This window comes from Balaenoptera physalus, assembly GCF_965194825.1.
Source record: "Balaenoptera physalus genome assembly, chromosome: 4".
Lineage (NCBI taxonomy): Eukaryota > Metazoa > Chordata > Mammalia > Artiodactyla > Balaenopteridae > Balaenoptera > Balaenoptera physalus.
Window position 1 is genome coordinate 110,025,361 of NC_138891.1, and position 16,019 is coordinate 110,041,379.

At 35.3% G+C, this 16,019-nt stretch overlaps 1 long non-coding RNA gene across 1 annotated transcript in view; it reads right to left on the bottom strand.

The window, feature by feature from the left end:
* Nucleotides 1–16,019, bottom strand: part of LOC309660155 — a 498,632-nt gene that overhangs the window by 15,803 nt on the left and 466,810 nt on the right. The gene's annotated exons all lie outside the window — the stretch shown is intronic.

The following is a 16,019-nucleotide window of genomic DNA, read 5'->3' on the forward strand; positions in this document are numbered from 1 at the left end:
TCTACATATGTCTGTAGTTTGATTTGGTCTATAGCGTTTTTCAAACAGATGTTTCTTTATTGATTCTCTGTCTGGGATGATACATTTATTGTTGAGAATGGGTTATTGAAGTTCCCAACTATTATTTAGTTACTGTTATTTTCTCCTTTAGCTCTATCAATTTTTTCTTTATGTATTTAGGTGCTCTGATGTGAGGCACATAAATATTTGCAAAAGTAGGGTTTTATAATCTTAAGATGTTTTATATAAGCCTCATGGTAATCACAAGAGAAAACCCTATTATTATAACATCCTATTTTAAGCTGATAATAACTTAACTTCAATAAAATCCCTAAATTTTACACTTTTCATGTCTCCTTCCCTTCACATTGTAGGTTATTATGTTACAGTTTTCATATTTTTTTATATTATGTAACTAATAACAGATTATCATAGTTATTGTTATTTTTACAACCTTTGTTTTTTATCTTTTAAACTAGAGTTGTAAGTGAATTATTCATCACCATTACCATATTATGGAATCTAACTTTGACTATATATTTACTTTTATCAGCAAGTTTTACACTACTTTCTTATGTTTTATGATTGTTAATTAGAGTCCTTTTTTACTTCTACTCAAAGAACTCCATCATTTCTTGTAAGGCAAGTCTAGTGGTGTTGAACTTCCTCAGCTTTTGTTTGTTCAAGAAGGTCTTTATCCCTCCTTCATTTCTGAAAGACAGCTTTGCTGGGTATAGAATTTTTGCTTCACAATTCTTTCTTTTAATATTTAATATATCATGACTTTCTACACTGACCTGAACAGTTTCTATTGAGAAATCCACCAATAGTTTTATGGGGGTTATCCTATATAATTTCTCTCTTTTGCTGTTTTAAAAATTATTTTTTTGTCTTTGTCTTTTGACAATTTAATTATAATGTGTCTCAGTGTAGCCCTATTCAGGATCAAATTATTTGGTGGTCTTTGGGCCTCATGAATCTGGATGTCTATTTTTTTCCCCACATTATGTAATTTTTCAGCCAGTATTACCTTAAATATACTTTCTGTCCCTTTCTCTTTCGTTTTTCCATTTTGGAATTTCCATAACATGAATACTCTTTCTTTTAATTGTGTCCCATAAGTCCTGTAGGCTTTCTTCATTCTTTTTCATTCTTTTTGCTTTTTTCTCCTCTGACTGGGTAATTTCAAATGTCCTATCTTTCAGATCACTGATTCTTCTTCATGGTCAAGAATGCTTTTGAAGCTCTCTATTGAATTCTTCAATTCATTGTATTTTTCAACTCTAGGATTTCTGTTCATTTGTTTGGGATTTTTTTCTTTGGATGGTTTCTCTTTCTTTGTTGAACTTATTTTGTTTATGCATTGCTTTCCTAATTTTGTTGAATATTTGTCTGTATGTTCATGTAATTCACTAAACTTCTTTAAGCAGATTATTCTGAATTCTTTGTCAGACATTTCATAGATGTTGTTTTCTTTAGTATCAGTTCACGGTGTCATATTTACATGATTTTTCATGATCCTTGATTCCTTCCATTCATATATTGGCATTTGGGTATGCAGTTTCCTCTTCTCCAGACTTCATAGGTTTGCTTTGACAGATAGAATTCTCCACCAGTCAGCTCAGTTTGGGTTTCTGTATGTGTCTGCTGGTAATGTCCTTGGGCAGGTGGAGCCTGTTATCAGGGTATATTTTAGGGTGAGGCAACTGCCCAAGCCCTGAGGTTGTGGGGGGATGCCACTGGGGACTCTTGGATGGGACTTCTGGCTTGGTTCCCTGTCCAAGTAAGACTGTAAAATGGTCTCCACAGTTGCCTGGATGTTCTGGTCAGGCTTTTTATTAGCCAATCAGGACTGGATACTCTACTCAGCAGTAGGTGGGACTATGAATTATCTTCCCTGCCATGGCAGAGCAGCAGGATATGGCCCAGGGCTTGTACAGCTCATTGTTTGGGGACTTGAATCAGGCAAGAGTGTGTACCAAATTCCTTGGCAAGGTGAGGCCACCAGTTTTGCTCTGCAGATAGGGAAAGCCGTGGACTGTGCTCTCTGTTTAATTGCCATGGTAAGTTGAGCTGTTGGATGGGCTATGCAGCTTCTTGTGTACTCTGGTTAGGTTCCCAAATTAGGTGGGTTAAAGGCTGTATTCAGTAATAAACAGGGCGATGAATTAGTTTTCCTGCCCACCAGGCCCAGCATTAGAAGCAGCTCTAGGACCAGTAAGGCCCTTTGTTTGTGGTCTTGACTCAAGCTGACCCATACCCCATGTTCCCTGGCTTACAGAGTTACTGGCTTTCAGAGAGGATGGTTTGTCCTCTCTGGAAAGGATTTTGTGAACTGTTAGCTCTTCCTCCTCACCTCTCTGCTGGAGCTTGCTGGGCTATGTAGTCTCCAGGCATTCCTACCATCCTCTCATCCTCTCTGTCCAGACAGGCCAGAAGTTACATGCACAAGTGGGTAGGGCTATGGGTCAGCTCCCCTATCTGTAACATGGGAATGCCCCCTCCAGGCACCTCCAAAATTTCCCCCCAAATGCTTTCTCAGTAGGTGCTGAGAGCTACATTCAGCAACACGTGGAGCTATGAATTAACTTCCCTTCCCAGTCATTGCAAGGTAAACCTCCATGCTCAGTATTGGCTTTGCTCTGGAGATGATCAGCTCTGCTTACCATTCTGTCAGCTTGAACATTGCTGGGCTATGCAGTTTCCAGGTGTTCTTGCCAGCCCTTCTGGTCAGATGGGACCCAGAACCATGTTTAGTATTGGATGGGGTTATGGCTCAGCTCCCCTGCCTGGGCAGTGGGAACGGACAGGGCTCCAGCATTGGTGTATCTTCTTGTTTGAGGACCCAAATCAGGCAAACCTCTACTCTGCCAATTTCCCTGGTTAGACTGTACCACTTAACTTGGTTCTGCAGATGATCAAAGCCTCTGGTTTGGACTACTGCTTGTGCTCTGAAGGTAGGAACTTGGTCTGCTAAGGTCTGAATGAGGGATGTTATAAGCCCCTCTCCCTTTCTCCATCACAACCAGATTCTCAGTAGTCAAGGACCATAGACTCCCTGTAATACTCATGGGGCGAAACCAGAGTTGGGAACCAGACAAAGTGACCCACAATACTGGGGGTCTGGATGGACCCTATAGACTCTGTTTCCCCAGTGAAGGAACCATAGGTTCAGGGAAGACCTCTTTGCATGATGGTGTGTCAACCAAGAAGAGGGGTAATGTGGTCAGCAGGTAGCTGCTCTTCTTACCCCTCTAATGCAATCTGTCTTGTTCTCTGTGATGTAGGGGGTGCTTCAGCCTCACCCTCATGTTATAACATTCTTTCAGTGGTGTCTTGTCCATGAATAGTTATCAGTTATTCTTCTTATGATGGGGATCAAATCAGTAATGACTTATGTTGCCATGTTGGTGACATCCTTTTTGTAGGAGTTAAATAAATCTCAACACTTAGAACATACCTAAAGAGACAGTATTGACCAAATACCTTGACCTATTAAAAAAAAATATATATATATATGTATTTGTGTCTGTGTATATGAGTGTGTGTGTGTGTATATATGTATATATTTGTATGTATACCTATTTGTATATATATGATTACCTTTATAGAAATATTGACGTATACTAATCTCAATGTTATGGATTATCTTAAATATAAAAATGTTTTCTCAAGGACACTACTACTGTGAAAATTTCTAATAAAATAATTTGCTAAAAATAAATTACTTTGTTTAAATATTCTAAAATAGTAAAGTATGAATAGGAGTATAGAGTTGTTAGAAAAGTATAAACTGGAAAAACATGGTTTTTGGCTTATTTCCAGTAACTTGGTCATTATTTTTTTTTATAAATAATAGTGAAGGAATTACTATCACTATAAATGGTGGTGTAAGAATTTTTAGCAGATTTTTAAATGCATCTCAAGATTACTTATTATCTTTACTTGTTTTTAAAAGTTCTTACGGCTTTTTTTTTTTTGGTATCTGTTCCATTTCTACTCCAAGTAGTGTACTGCATACAATTCTGATGATAATGATATTAACTGCTATAACAATATACCCCAAACTGGGTAGCTTAAACAACACTTTATTTTCTCATAGTTTTGGAAACTGGGAGTCCAAGATCAAGTTTTGGAAACTGGTGGCAGAGTGGGGTTTCTCTGAGGCCTCTCTCCTTGGCTTTCAGACTGTTATCCTCTTCTTCCTCTTCAGATGGTATTTCCTCTGTACATACATACCTCTGGTGTATCTTCCTCTTCTAAGAACATTAGTCATATTGAATCAGTGCATCACTATAATGACTTCATTTTAACTTAATAACCTCTTTAAAGATCTTATCTTTAAGAATGGTTACATTCTGAGGTATTTGGGTTGGGGTTTCAACATATGAATTTTGTGGGGACACACTTCAGCCCATAACATTCCACCCTTTGGAATTCAATGTCCTTCTCACATGCAAAGTCTATTTCCCCCATCCCAACATCCTAAAGGTCTTAACACATTTCAACAGTAATTCTAAGTCCAAATTATCATCTAAATATTATCTAAATCAATTGTGGGTGGAACTCAGGTGTGATTCGTCCTGAAGCAAAATTCCTCTCTAGCTGAGAACCTGTAAAACTAGACAAGTTATAGGCTTCCAAAATATTACTGCGGAACAGGAACAGGACAGACATTCCCACCCAAAAAAGGAGAAATTAGAAAGAAGAAAGGGGCTGTGGGCAGGACAAATTTCATTAGATTGTAAAGCTTGAGGATAATACTCTTTGACTGGATGCTCTGTGTTGAGCCCCACATGGTTCTTGCTCCCACTTCCCTCCCACTTGAGTGGTAGCTTTGTCCAAGCATCCCTGGATGGCAATCTCACTCTTGAGGCCCCCAACAATGGCAACCTGGTCTCCTGAAAAACAAGAAGTCCTCACCCTCTGAAACCAAAGAGACAGTCTTGAGCCCAGAACTGTGATGGGAGTGGCAGCACCTGAACAGCTTTTTAGGGCCTTCTTTCTTTTTCTTGAAGGATGACGTGTTTACAGGATAGCTCTATTGACTTGTAAAATTTCAGAAATCACATCCTTCATTTTGTCCCATCTCTAGCCCCTTTATTCCAAGCTGGCAATATTTCTGCTGGTATAATCCTATCTTTATTCCTGGCTTTAGCTGAGATAGCTGATTAAATCTGTGGATGATCTCTCTATGCAGTGATAATTCAGCCATACCCTGTGTTCTCTCTAGAGCATACTTCTTCATTTTTTGCTGTACAAATAGGCTGAGAATTTTCCAAATCTTCATTTCTGGTTTCTTTTGCTTAATAATTCCTTCAAGTTATCTCTCTCATCTTGTACTTTACTATAAGTGATAAGGGGAAATCTGGCCATGCCTTCAACATGTTGCTTAAAAGTCTCCTCTCCTAAATATCAAGGTAGTCATTCACAAGCCTTCCACGTGCAAAACACTAGAACACAATTCAGCCCAGCTCTTTAGCACTTTATAACAGGGATTATATTTTCTCCTGTTTATAATAATGTGTTCCTCATTTCTGTCTGAGACCAGAAACACGTTTAACATTCCTATTTCTATCAATATTCAGTTCATTATGACATATGTATTCTCTAAGATGATACTTTCTCTACAATTCTCATCTTTTCTTTCTAAACCCTCACCAGACTTATCTTTACCATCCATATTTCTACAAACACTCCCTTCAAGACAATCTAAAATGTTCTAGTATGTGCCTCAAAGCTCTTCCAGCCTCTACTCATCACCCAGTTCCAAAGTCACTTCTACATTTGGGGGTATTTGTTATAGCAGCACCCCAGATCATGGTACCAAAATGTATATTTGTTAGCTTAAGCTTTTGTAACAAAATACCAGAGACTGGTTGGCTTAAACAACAGAAATTTGTTTAAGCCAACAAATTTGTTAAAATTCTCACAGTTCTGAAGGCTAAAAGTGCAAGGTCAAGGTCCAGCAGGGTTAGTTTCTATAAAATTCTCCTCAGTCTGCAGACAGTACCTTCTAGCTCTGTCCTCCCATGGGTGCATAGGGGTGGGGGAGATGAGGGGTGGGGAGAGAGAGAGGGTGGGGAGAGAGAGAGAGTGTGCATAAACACTCCTCTGGTATCTCTTCTAAGATATACTAGCCCTATCTAATTAGAGACCCACCATTACAACCTCATTTAACCTTAATTACCTCATTAAAGACCCTATTTTTAAACAGAATCACTTTGGGGTTAGAGCCTTCAATATATGAATTTTGGAAGGAAAACAATTTGGTCCATAACAATCAGATAAACAGCGCTTGGCATATAGTTATTGCAGATGCTGAATGGATCTTATGAATAAACACAGTTGCATTCTGTTATCAAAAGAGAAGCATGAGTCAGAAATAATTATTGCTAGAAAATTACCAGTTGCTTTTTCCATAAATTACTTTGAAATTTGACTATTATGGAGAAAAAATAATTGTATTAGTTTGCTATGGCTGCCACCACAAAATGCTACAGATTGGGTGGCTTAAACAACAGAAATTTATTTTTTCACAATTCTGGTAGCTAGAAGTGCAAAATCAAGGTACTGGCAGGTTTGGTTTCTTCTGAGGCCACTCTACTTGGTTTGGTGATGACTGCCTTTTTACTGTGTCCTCACATGGATTTTCCTTGGTGCCTGAAAACCCCTGGTGTCTCGCTATGAGTCCAAATTTCCTTTTCTTATAAAGATACCACTCACATTATATTAGAGCCCACCCATATGACCTCAGTTAACATTAATTATTCCTTTAAAGGCCTTATCTCCAAATAGTCACATTATGATGAACCAAACGTTAGGGCTTCAACACATGAATTTTGGGGAAACAATTCATCCCATAACAACTATCATTATATTTTACTGCACTGTGTTGAAAAGAAATGTTACAAATTTTAAGAAAACTATGCTATCTGCCTACTTTAAACTATGCATAGATTTTTAGGCAAAAAATCTAGTCTTGAAAAATTTGGTGTCAGAGTTTTATATGTACTTAAAAATCTCTTAGCAAAGGGAGATACATTTATAAATAATTTCTCATTTTTGAGATAAATTAGCCATTAATAAAAATGCTAATCATTGAAGAAAGGGGTGTTGGCATGAACAGCAAGGACAAAAACTAGGTAAGAACAATGTCTTTTCCATTCTGTATGGGGAAGTTGAAGAGATGTCATTATTATTGCTCTGAATTTCAGAGATGAAAAACAGAAAGAACAGCTGAAGAAGATTTAGTGATCAGTACATCTCTCCAGATACCAACTTAGGTGGTAGTCATGTGTTTAACAATTCACTGAATGTTAGTCTTTAGTTATTGGCTAAATTAGTAGAAACTAACTTATCAGGAGCAAGACTTTGTTTTAAATTTCAACATCTTTAATGGTAAAAGGCAATGATTTTTTTTTAATTAATGAATGGATTCCAAGGGTCTACAGCAGCGCCTGGCAAAAGGCACTTGATAAATATTGTTTGCATAAATATTGCCATTGCTTCATTCATTCAGAGAAATGTTCTTACAGTCAAAGCCTTCCCAAGCATAAACTTTATTCTAAGTCTAAGGTCCCACTTTGTTGTAGTTGGGAACACATGAAAAATAAGTAACAAAGAGATATGTTAAAAGGCGAGAAGTGCAGGTTAAGAGAGATAAGGAATGATCAATGCGGAAGGGAGAAGGAAATAGATTATAGTATAAAATTTTGTAGTCAGGAGAGGTCACCCTAAGAAGATGTCTGAGCAAGGACTTGAATCAGGATAAGGAGTTAACAAGAAGAAAGTTTAGAGAAAAAAACCATAAAATGAGAATATATCCAGCTTCCTGAATATCCTCAAGTCCATCAACCAGGAATAAGATGGTACATATACACATGGAGTAAGATCTTGACTTCAAGATGTATCAACATTATACTGGACCAAAGATTGAGACCATGACTCCCTGAAGACATCCAAACTATTAGCATTTAATAAGCAAAGACTTAAACAACAATCTCAGCCATCATAACTTGTGTTTTAGCAGAGTTGCAAAGGTAAACAGAAAAGTAGGAAAGCTTTAGAGTGGAGAAAAGTGAAGATTTCACATAGACCCTGATTACACGTTGTTGGTATGGGAAAGCTGTAGGCAGTCAAACTAGAAACAGGGCATCCTGTGTGATTGGTTATGGGTGCATGTTTGGTTTTCTCTGGTAGACATAGGACAAAAATTGCAGAAGCTGTTGCTTATTAATCAAGTGCTAACCATTTGAGGCCAATTATTACAGGGCTTATGGTTTGGCTTCCTAAATTGTTACTTGAGATAGTAGTCTGAATTCCTATAAGTCTGACATATAGCAGATGGCTTCCTGGGCTATTTACCATAGATAAGAGGGTTGGTTTCCTGGGAAAGTAGTTACAGGTTGTGAATCAGAATTCTACTTTTATATAGAATCTGTCCATTGTCTGCCTGTCTCACTAAAAACTAAAACCTATGCCTTCCAATCCCCTCATATTTAAACCTTTGTCACACTATCTGCCTTGAATCTACTGGAATTAGGATCAATTTACCTTTTATGCATGATTATGGTAGCCATACCAAGAACAACAAAGGCCCAAGTCGACTCTCATCTTATAGACTATAAAGACTTGTATTATACTTTCCTCATTCTTTCCCCTTCTCTCACTTTTCCCCCCTGCTCTATTATACTCTGGAATTTGTGATCCATTATCAGCAAAATCCCACATATATTTAATTTTATCCATATATTTCTTCCATCTTTACTTTCTTGTTCTAATGAGAACACTAATTCCCCTCAAGCCTTCTCCAGTGGCAACTCCAAGTAGCTCTTTTCAGGCCACTTTTTTCTCCCTCTTGAGAAAACACAGACACAGAGAGAGAGAGACACACACACACACGTAATTAGTTTGAATCTCATATAAGATTATATTACTAACTCTTGTTATTACATTCATCCATCCACCCTTGCATATTTCCCAATTTTTTTCAACATTTTTAACTCCTCGATCAATCTACTCTCTCCAATACTACTACTGTCTTGGGTGCCTTGGTAGTATAATATTCATGTGTACAATCCTTCCAAAGTCCAGCCTCTCAGTACTTTGTTAGATTTTACTATTAATTCTACAACTCTGACCATTCTTGTAATTATTATTTTTTGTCATTACCATCCTTATTAACAGAAGGACAGAAGGATCTGGAATATTCAACAAAAAACTTGAGATGGTTTGTGTTTTAGTTTGATAGAGCTGATGTAACAGAATACCACAGACTGAGTGACTTAAACAACAGAAATTTATTTTCTCACAATTCTAAAGGTCAGAAGTCCAATATCAAGGTATTGGCAGGTTTGGTTTCTTCTGAGGCCTCTCTCTTTGACTTGTAGATTGCTGTCTTCTAGCTGTGTCCTCACATGGTCCTTCCTTTGTGCACTTGCATCACTGAAGTCCCTTTGTGTGTCCAAAATTCCTTTTCTTATAAAGATGCCATCATATTGGATTAGGGCCCACCTTAACAGCCTCATAGTACCTTAATCACCCTTTTAAAGTCTATCTCCAAACACAGCAGTATTCTGCAGTTCTGGGGGTTAGGGCCTCAACGTATGAATTTCCAACTCAGCCATAACAGTTTGTATCATGCATCTCCTCAGAGCATTGTCTTCTTTAAAAATCCCAAGTAGAGTGCATACTTACTACCTTAAGCCTGATTCTTCATAAGCAGGACTGTCCTTTGTAAAAAATACCCTCATTCAAGGACACCTGAGACAGATCCTTGTCCTCTGCCCAACCAAATTCTGAAAACCTATTTGCCTACCTTACTTCTGTACACTCTAAAAATGCATCATTCCCATCATTTGTTTTTAAAGATGTCCCCTACCTTATTCTCTGGATCAGAATGTCTCTGGATCTAGGCCAATTATGCAAGGTCCCCACTGGGTCCTTTTCTGTTTATCACCACATCCTGCTTGCATTAACATATTTATTCAAATTTTCCCATCACTGTGGTAATTCTCAATGTACTTTGTACTCTGCAGTAACATGAAATTTGGTATCAACTTGCTCTGCTCTAACATCATGAAATCGAGGGTGATAACCTCCCAGTGAGACTTTTTAGAATAATATATAAAATTAGAGAATGTTAATCTTTGTTTCCCCAAAAAACAATGACTTCTTTCATTAAAATTATGACAACTAATTTTTAGAGCCTGTAAAGTATTCAAAGGAGATATGATTCATAAATACAACCCAAAATAAAATGACTGGACATATCCCAAACTTAATATTTCAGATATTTCTTGATAAATTATTTTTGAAGCAATCTGTCAAATATATACATGCTCCTGACCTCCAAATTTTCCTCTTCTTTAGAATTACTTAGCCTTATATTCCTCCTATTCAGAGGAGACACTGACCTACTTTCTAAGGCTTTGTCACATTGTTCTTGACTTTATTTGGTCTCCAATGCTGTTCCTATTGCCTGTTCAGTTTCTCCCTCAGTGTTTTTCCCTTAATCAATCCACACATTGCTCTTTCCTATGCTAAATAAATAAATAAATAAATCAATAAAAAGAAAGAAAACAGGAAAAGAAAATCCTTCCTTTGAAACTGTCTTATCCACAATGTCATGCCCTAGTTCTTTCCTTTCATGATAAAACTCATTGACTGAAAGAGTTAATGTCAATGTCTCTATTTCTACCTCATTCCCCAATGCATTAAAAACTGGTGCCTATCTCTATGACTACATAGAAAGAGCTTTTGCTACAATGACTAATGAATTCCTCATCAATAAATTCAGTCCCTGGGATTTGTTCTCATCCTACTTAATCCTACTACAGTATTTTGCACTGTTGAATACACTCTTCTTTAAATCTTCTCTTTCACTTTAGAGAATTTAATATCTATGATTCTTTTTTTTTCTTGACTGTACTTTCTTTAACTTTTAATATGGATTATGTGTTTCTAACTCCCTGAAAACTTTATATTTCCCATGGGTATGTTTTGATATTTAGGAATTTTTTACTATGCATCCTTCCAACTAGGTAATCTCATTTATTACAAAGAATTTATCATCAGTAGAAAGTCTCAATGTAAGTTCAAGCAGGTCATAGTCTCACTACTTTTACTCACTTTTATACTCCCAGTAACTACTTTGAGCCTATTAAATGGAATATTTTATTTAGTGAATAATATGTTGCTGCAAAAGGCATTATTTTGTTCTTTTTATGGTTGAGTAATATTGCACTGTATATATGTACCACATCTTCTTCATACATTCCTCTGTTGATGGGCATTTAGGTTGCTTCCATGCCCTGGCTATTGTAAATTGTGCTGCAATAAATATAGTGGTGCATGTAGCTTTTCAAATTATGGTTTTCTCCAGTTATATGCCCAGGAGTGGGATTGCTGTGTTATATGGTAGTTCTATTTTTAGTTTTCTAAGGAACCTCCATACTGTTCTCCATAGTAGCTGTACCAATTTACACTCCCACCAACAGTGTATGAGGGTTCCCTTTTCTCCACACCCTCTCCAGCATTTATTGTTTGTAGATTTTTTGATGATGGCTATTCTGACCAGTGTGAGGTGATACCTCATTGTAGTTTTGATTTGCATTTCTCTAATAAATTAGTAATGTTGAGAATCTTTTCATGTGTTTTTGTCCATCTGTATGTCTTCTTTGGAGAACTGTCTATTTAGATCTTCTGCCCATTTTTTGATTGGGTTATTTGTTTTTTGTTTTTTGTTTTTGAAATTGAGCTGTATGAGTTGTTTGTAAATTTTGGAGATTAACCCCTTGTCAGTTGCTTCATTTGCAAATATTTTCTCCCATTCTGCAGGTTGTCTTTTTGTTTTGTTTATGGTTTCCTTTGTTGTGCAAAAGCATTTAAGTTTAATTAGGTCCCATTTGTTTATTTTTGTTTTTATTTTCATTACTTTATGAGGTGGATCAAAAAAGATATTGCTGTGATTTATGTCAAAGAGTGTTCTGACTATGTTTTCCTCTAAGAGTTTTATAGTGTCCAGCCTTACATGTAGGTCTTTAATCTAAACATTTTGAGTTTATTTTTGTGTATGGTGTTAGGGAGTGTTCTAATTTCATTCTTTTACAAAACTATTGCAATGTAAGATACTGATGAAAGAAATCAAAGATGACACAAACAGATGGAGAGATATACCATGTTCATGGATTGGAAGAATCAGTATTGTGAAAATGACTCTACTACCCAAAGCAATCTACAGATTCAATGAAATCTCTATCAAACTACCAATGGCATTTTTCAAAGAACTAGAACAAAAAATTTTACAATTTGTATGGAGACAGAAAAGCCCCTGAACAGTCAAAATAATCTTGAGAAAGAAAAATGGAGATGGAGGAATCAGGCTCCCTGTCTTCAGACTATACTACAAAGCTACAGTAATCAAAACAGTATGGTACTGGCACAAAACCAGAAATATAGATCAGTGGAACACGATAGAAAACCCAGAGATAAACCCATGCACCAGTGGTCACCTAATCTATGACAAAAGATGCAAGAATATACAATGAAGAAAAGACAGTCTCTTCAATAAGTGGTGCTGGGAAAACTGGACAGTTATTATCATTATTGAAACATAATTTTTCCCATCATTGACTAGTGGTACTTTCTTCAAGTTGGCTTCAAAGACCTTTCAGCATGAACTGTATAGTCGTTCTGGATATCTTTCATGAAAAGAAGTATTTTGTCTAGGCTCATCTTTAACACCTACCCCAATTCTGGAATCAGCCATTTCTCCAAAAGCCCTTTGTTGTAAATGGTATTACAAGACCACACCAGCTACTTGGTTCTATTGGTTCCATTGTTTTGTCATGTTCAATGGATACTGTTGGGAGGATAAAAGTGTGTGTGTGTGTTTGTGTTTGAATTGGAATTACCATATATGTGTATGTATGTATCATATTCAATGAATTTATATTGATAATTCTAATCAAATTCAATAATACATGCTTACTTAAGTTTCTTTACTACATCTCTATCTCCTTTCTTCCATACTGAAAATTATGGTGGTCAAGGACATTCAATGTGATAGAATTTTTTAAAAATCCCAAATTACTTATTTACTCTGTCCTAAGGCACCCACATAAAAGTCTCAGAATAATAATAGTAACACTATCACCAATATGATTTCTTAAAACAATGAAAAAAAACTGTGCATATGCACTAACCATTCTCTCACTATTATTTTTATGACTGAACTTTTTCTATATTGTCACAGCATGTAGCCATTACAACCCATACTTTGCCTCTGTCCCTCTTATTCCATATTTTCTCTTAATTATATGGATAAGAATATATTTAATGCTCCCAAATACTTGACACCTATGTCTCTCTAGCCATGTTTATTGTCTTAAGCTCACTCCAAAGACAGTTACTGAAACAATGTTCCCCACAACCTAACATGTTGGTTAGCTTGTCTGTGCTCTTTATTTATCCTTATGCTCAGATTTGCTAGGTACAAAACGCTTGTTTCACACTTTCTGTATAGGTATATACAGAATATGTACACCTTTTATTCATCTGTTTTCTCTTTCCTGATTAATTTGAACCCACCTGTGACAGTTTCTCATTATCATGGGGCAATGTCAAAGAAAGGAGCCCAGGCATGTAAACTTTGAGAGTTAATAAGGATAGAATTCTCCAGCCCTCAGTCCTTTTTACCACGTCTCTTGAAGTCACCTGGTATTGGCCCTTTCTCATGTTTAGCTGTTGTTTTCAAATTTACCTGCTATGTTCCTTTCAGTGAATATCCTTTATTTATATTGGTGTTTTCCTGCTCACAAATCCATCAGAGTTTATCTTACATTTCTTCCCACAAAAATATTAACACAATGCAGATTTTATGATCAGTAGTAACTTATTCTCATCTTTTTGAATTTTTGGGTAGTGTATGTACTTTGCCACCTAGTTTATTGGAAATGTGTCAATACATTTCTGATTTTTCTATCTAGTTGCTCTGTCTAAAAAATTATACTGCCGTAACCATCATCTTACCATAACTCTTGTCAATGGAATTACATTTGATTCTGAGCCTCCACTTTAACTGTATTGAGTCAGCTTTTGGCATCTGAGGGCAAATTTGGAAACTCAAAAAAGTATTTGAAGTAACTTGGGTATTCAAATCATATTCAAATTTTAAAGCACCACATTTAAAATTTAGTTCCTATATAATGCATTTAATATTATCTCAAAAATCTTCACATTTTAATTAGTAAACCAATAATTTTATAAAAGAGAAATAATTGTTTTCATATGGAATTTTATTAATGCTGCTTCTAGGTGAAACATACAGACTAAATAATCCTTAAATAGATCTATTTTCAATCTTAGTCAATAAAATTTTTTAAACAGCTGGAACCATATATACAGAATTTTAATATTAATATAATTCTTGTTAATACTATAGATATCCAACTGAGCAATCTTATATACAAATAATCTACCTATACAAATAATGAACAACTCATAAATTTCCTGGGGAGATTTAAAATTCAAATAAATCAAAAAAAAAAAAAATTCAAATAAATCTAATTAAGTTATATGTAGAAACATTACAAAATTTTTCAGATGTGCTTCAAACTTAAATTATCAGATATATTTCTACATAAAACCCAGGTTTAGAATTAAACTATATTTCTTCAACTATAATCAAAATAAATATTTCTCTTTCATATATTTAATATGCCAACTTCCCTTCAAAATCATAATCATTTTAATATTAAACATATTCCTGGGATGAATTGGGAGATTGGGATTGATATATATACACTAATATGTATAAAATAGATAACTAATAAACTGCTGTATAAAAAATAAAATAAAATTCAAAAATTCAAAAAATATTAATAATAAAAAACATATTCCTAATTTTAAAACAAAATTATAAATATTAACAGACAATTTGCTTTATTTCATCTATTTTAATAATATGTCATTATAGGGTTGGAAAGATAGGTGTCTATTAAGGGAAAGATCAAAATTTGGTGTCTTAAAAGAGTTTCATTATTGAGTCAACAATTCATGACCACAAAACCTCAGGTAGGCTGAGGATGTATATTGATAAGAATTTTTTATTATAATTATCAGAATTTGAGCTAGTATATAACCAGCATGATCCATTCTGATTGAAAATATTAAATAATTTTTGCAGTCATTACTGCAAAATCTCATTACTTTATAGACTGTTAAAGAAGTTAGTTTCACAACTGGGTCTTCTGCATTCTGGTTATAACTGTATGTTAGCCTTTCTTATTTAAGTCAAAAGAAACCTAATTGTCCATCTAGGTTGCAGCTAACTATTTTACTTAGAACTTTATTACAATCATCATTTGTTTCAATAGTCTTAAAAGTATTTTCTCATTGGTTTTCTTTTCTTAGCTTCAGTTTGGCATAATTTGCATAAAGTAAAATGCCACATTTAAAATGTATAATTTAATGAGTTGACAAAAGGATGCGTATATATACATACACGCATACATCTGGGGAACCAGAGTCATCATCCAGACATAAAATGTTTCCATCAAGCACAGAATCTCCTAATGAGACATTGCAGTCAATTTTTTCCTCTAGGCCAGAGCCAGGTGACAACTGCTCAGCTCTCTGTTCTTATATATGTTTGAGTTTTTAATTATTTTATATAAATCTTATCATACAGTATATGTTCTTTTGTATCTGCTTAACTGAGCATGTTTCCGAGGGCTATCCATCTCATAGAATATGCCATTGGTTCATTCTTCTTCACCACTGTGTAGTGTCCCACTGTATACATACAACACAATGTGATTATCTATTTAACTGTTCATAGACAATTCAATTATTTGCAATTTGGGGCTATTATTTTTGTCTTTTTTTTAATTAAATTAATTTATTTTTACAACAGGTTCTTATTAGTTATCTATTTTACACATATCAGTGTATATATATATATCAATCCCAATCTCCCAATTCATCCCACCACCAATCCCCCGCCCACTGCCGCA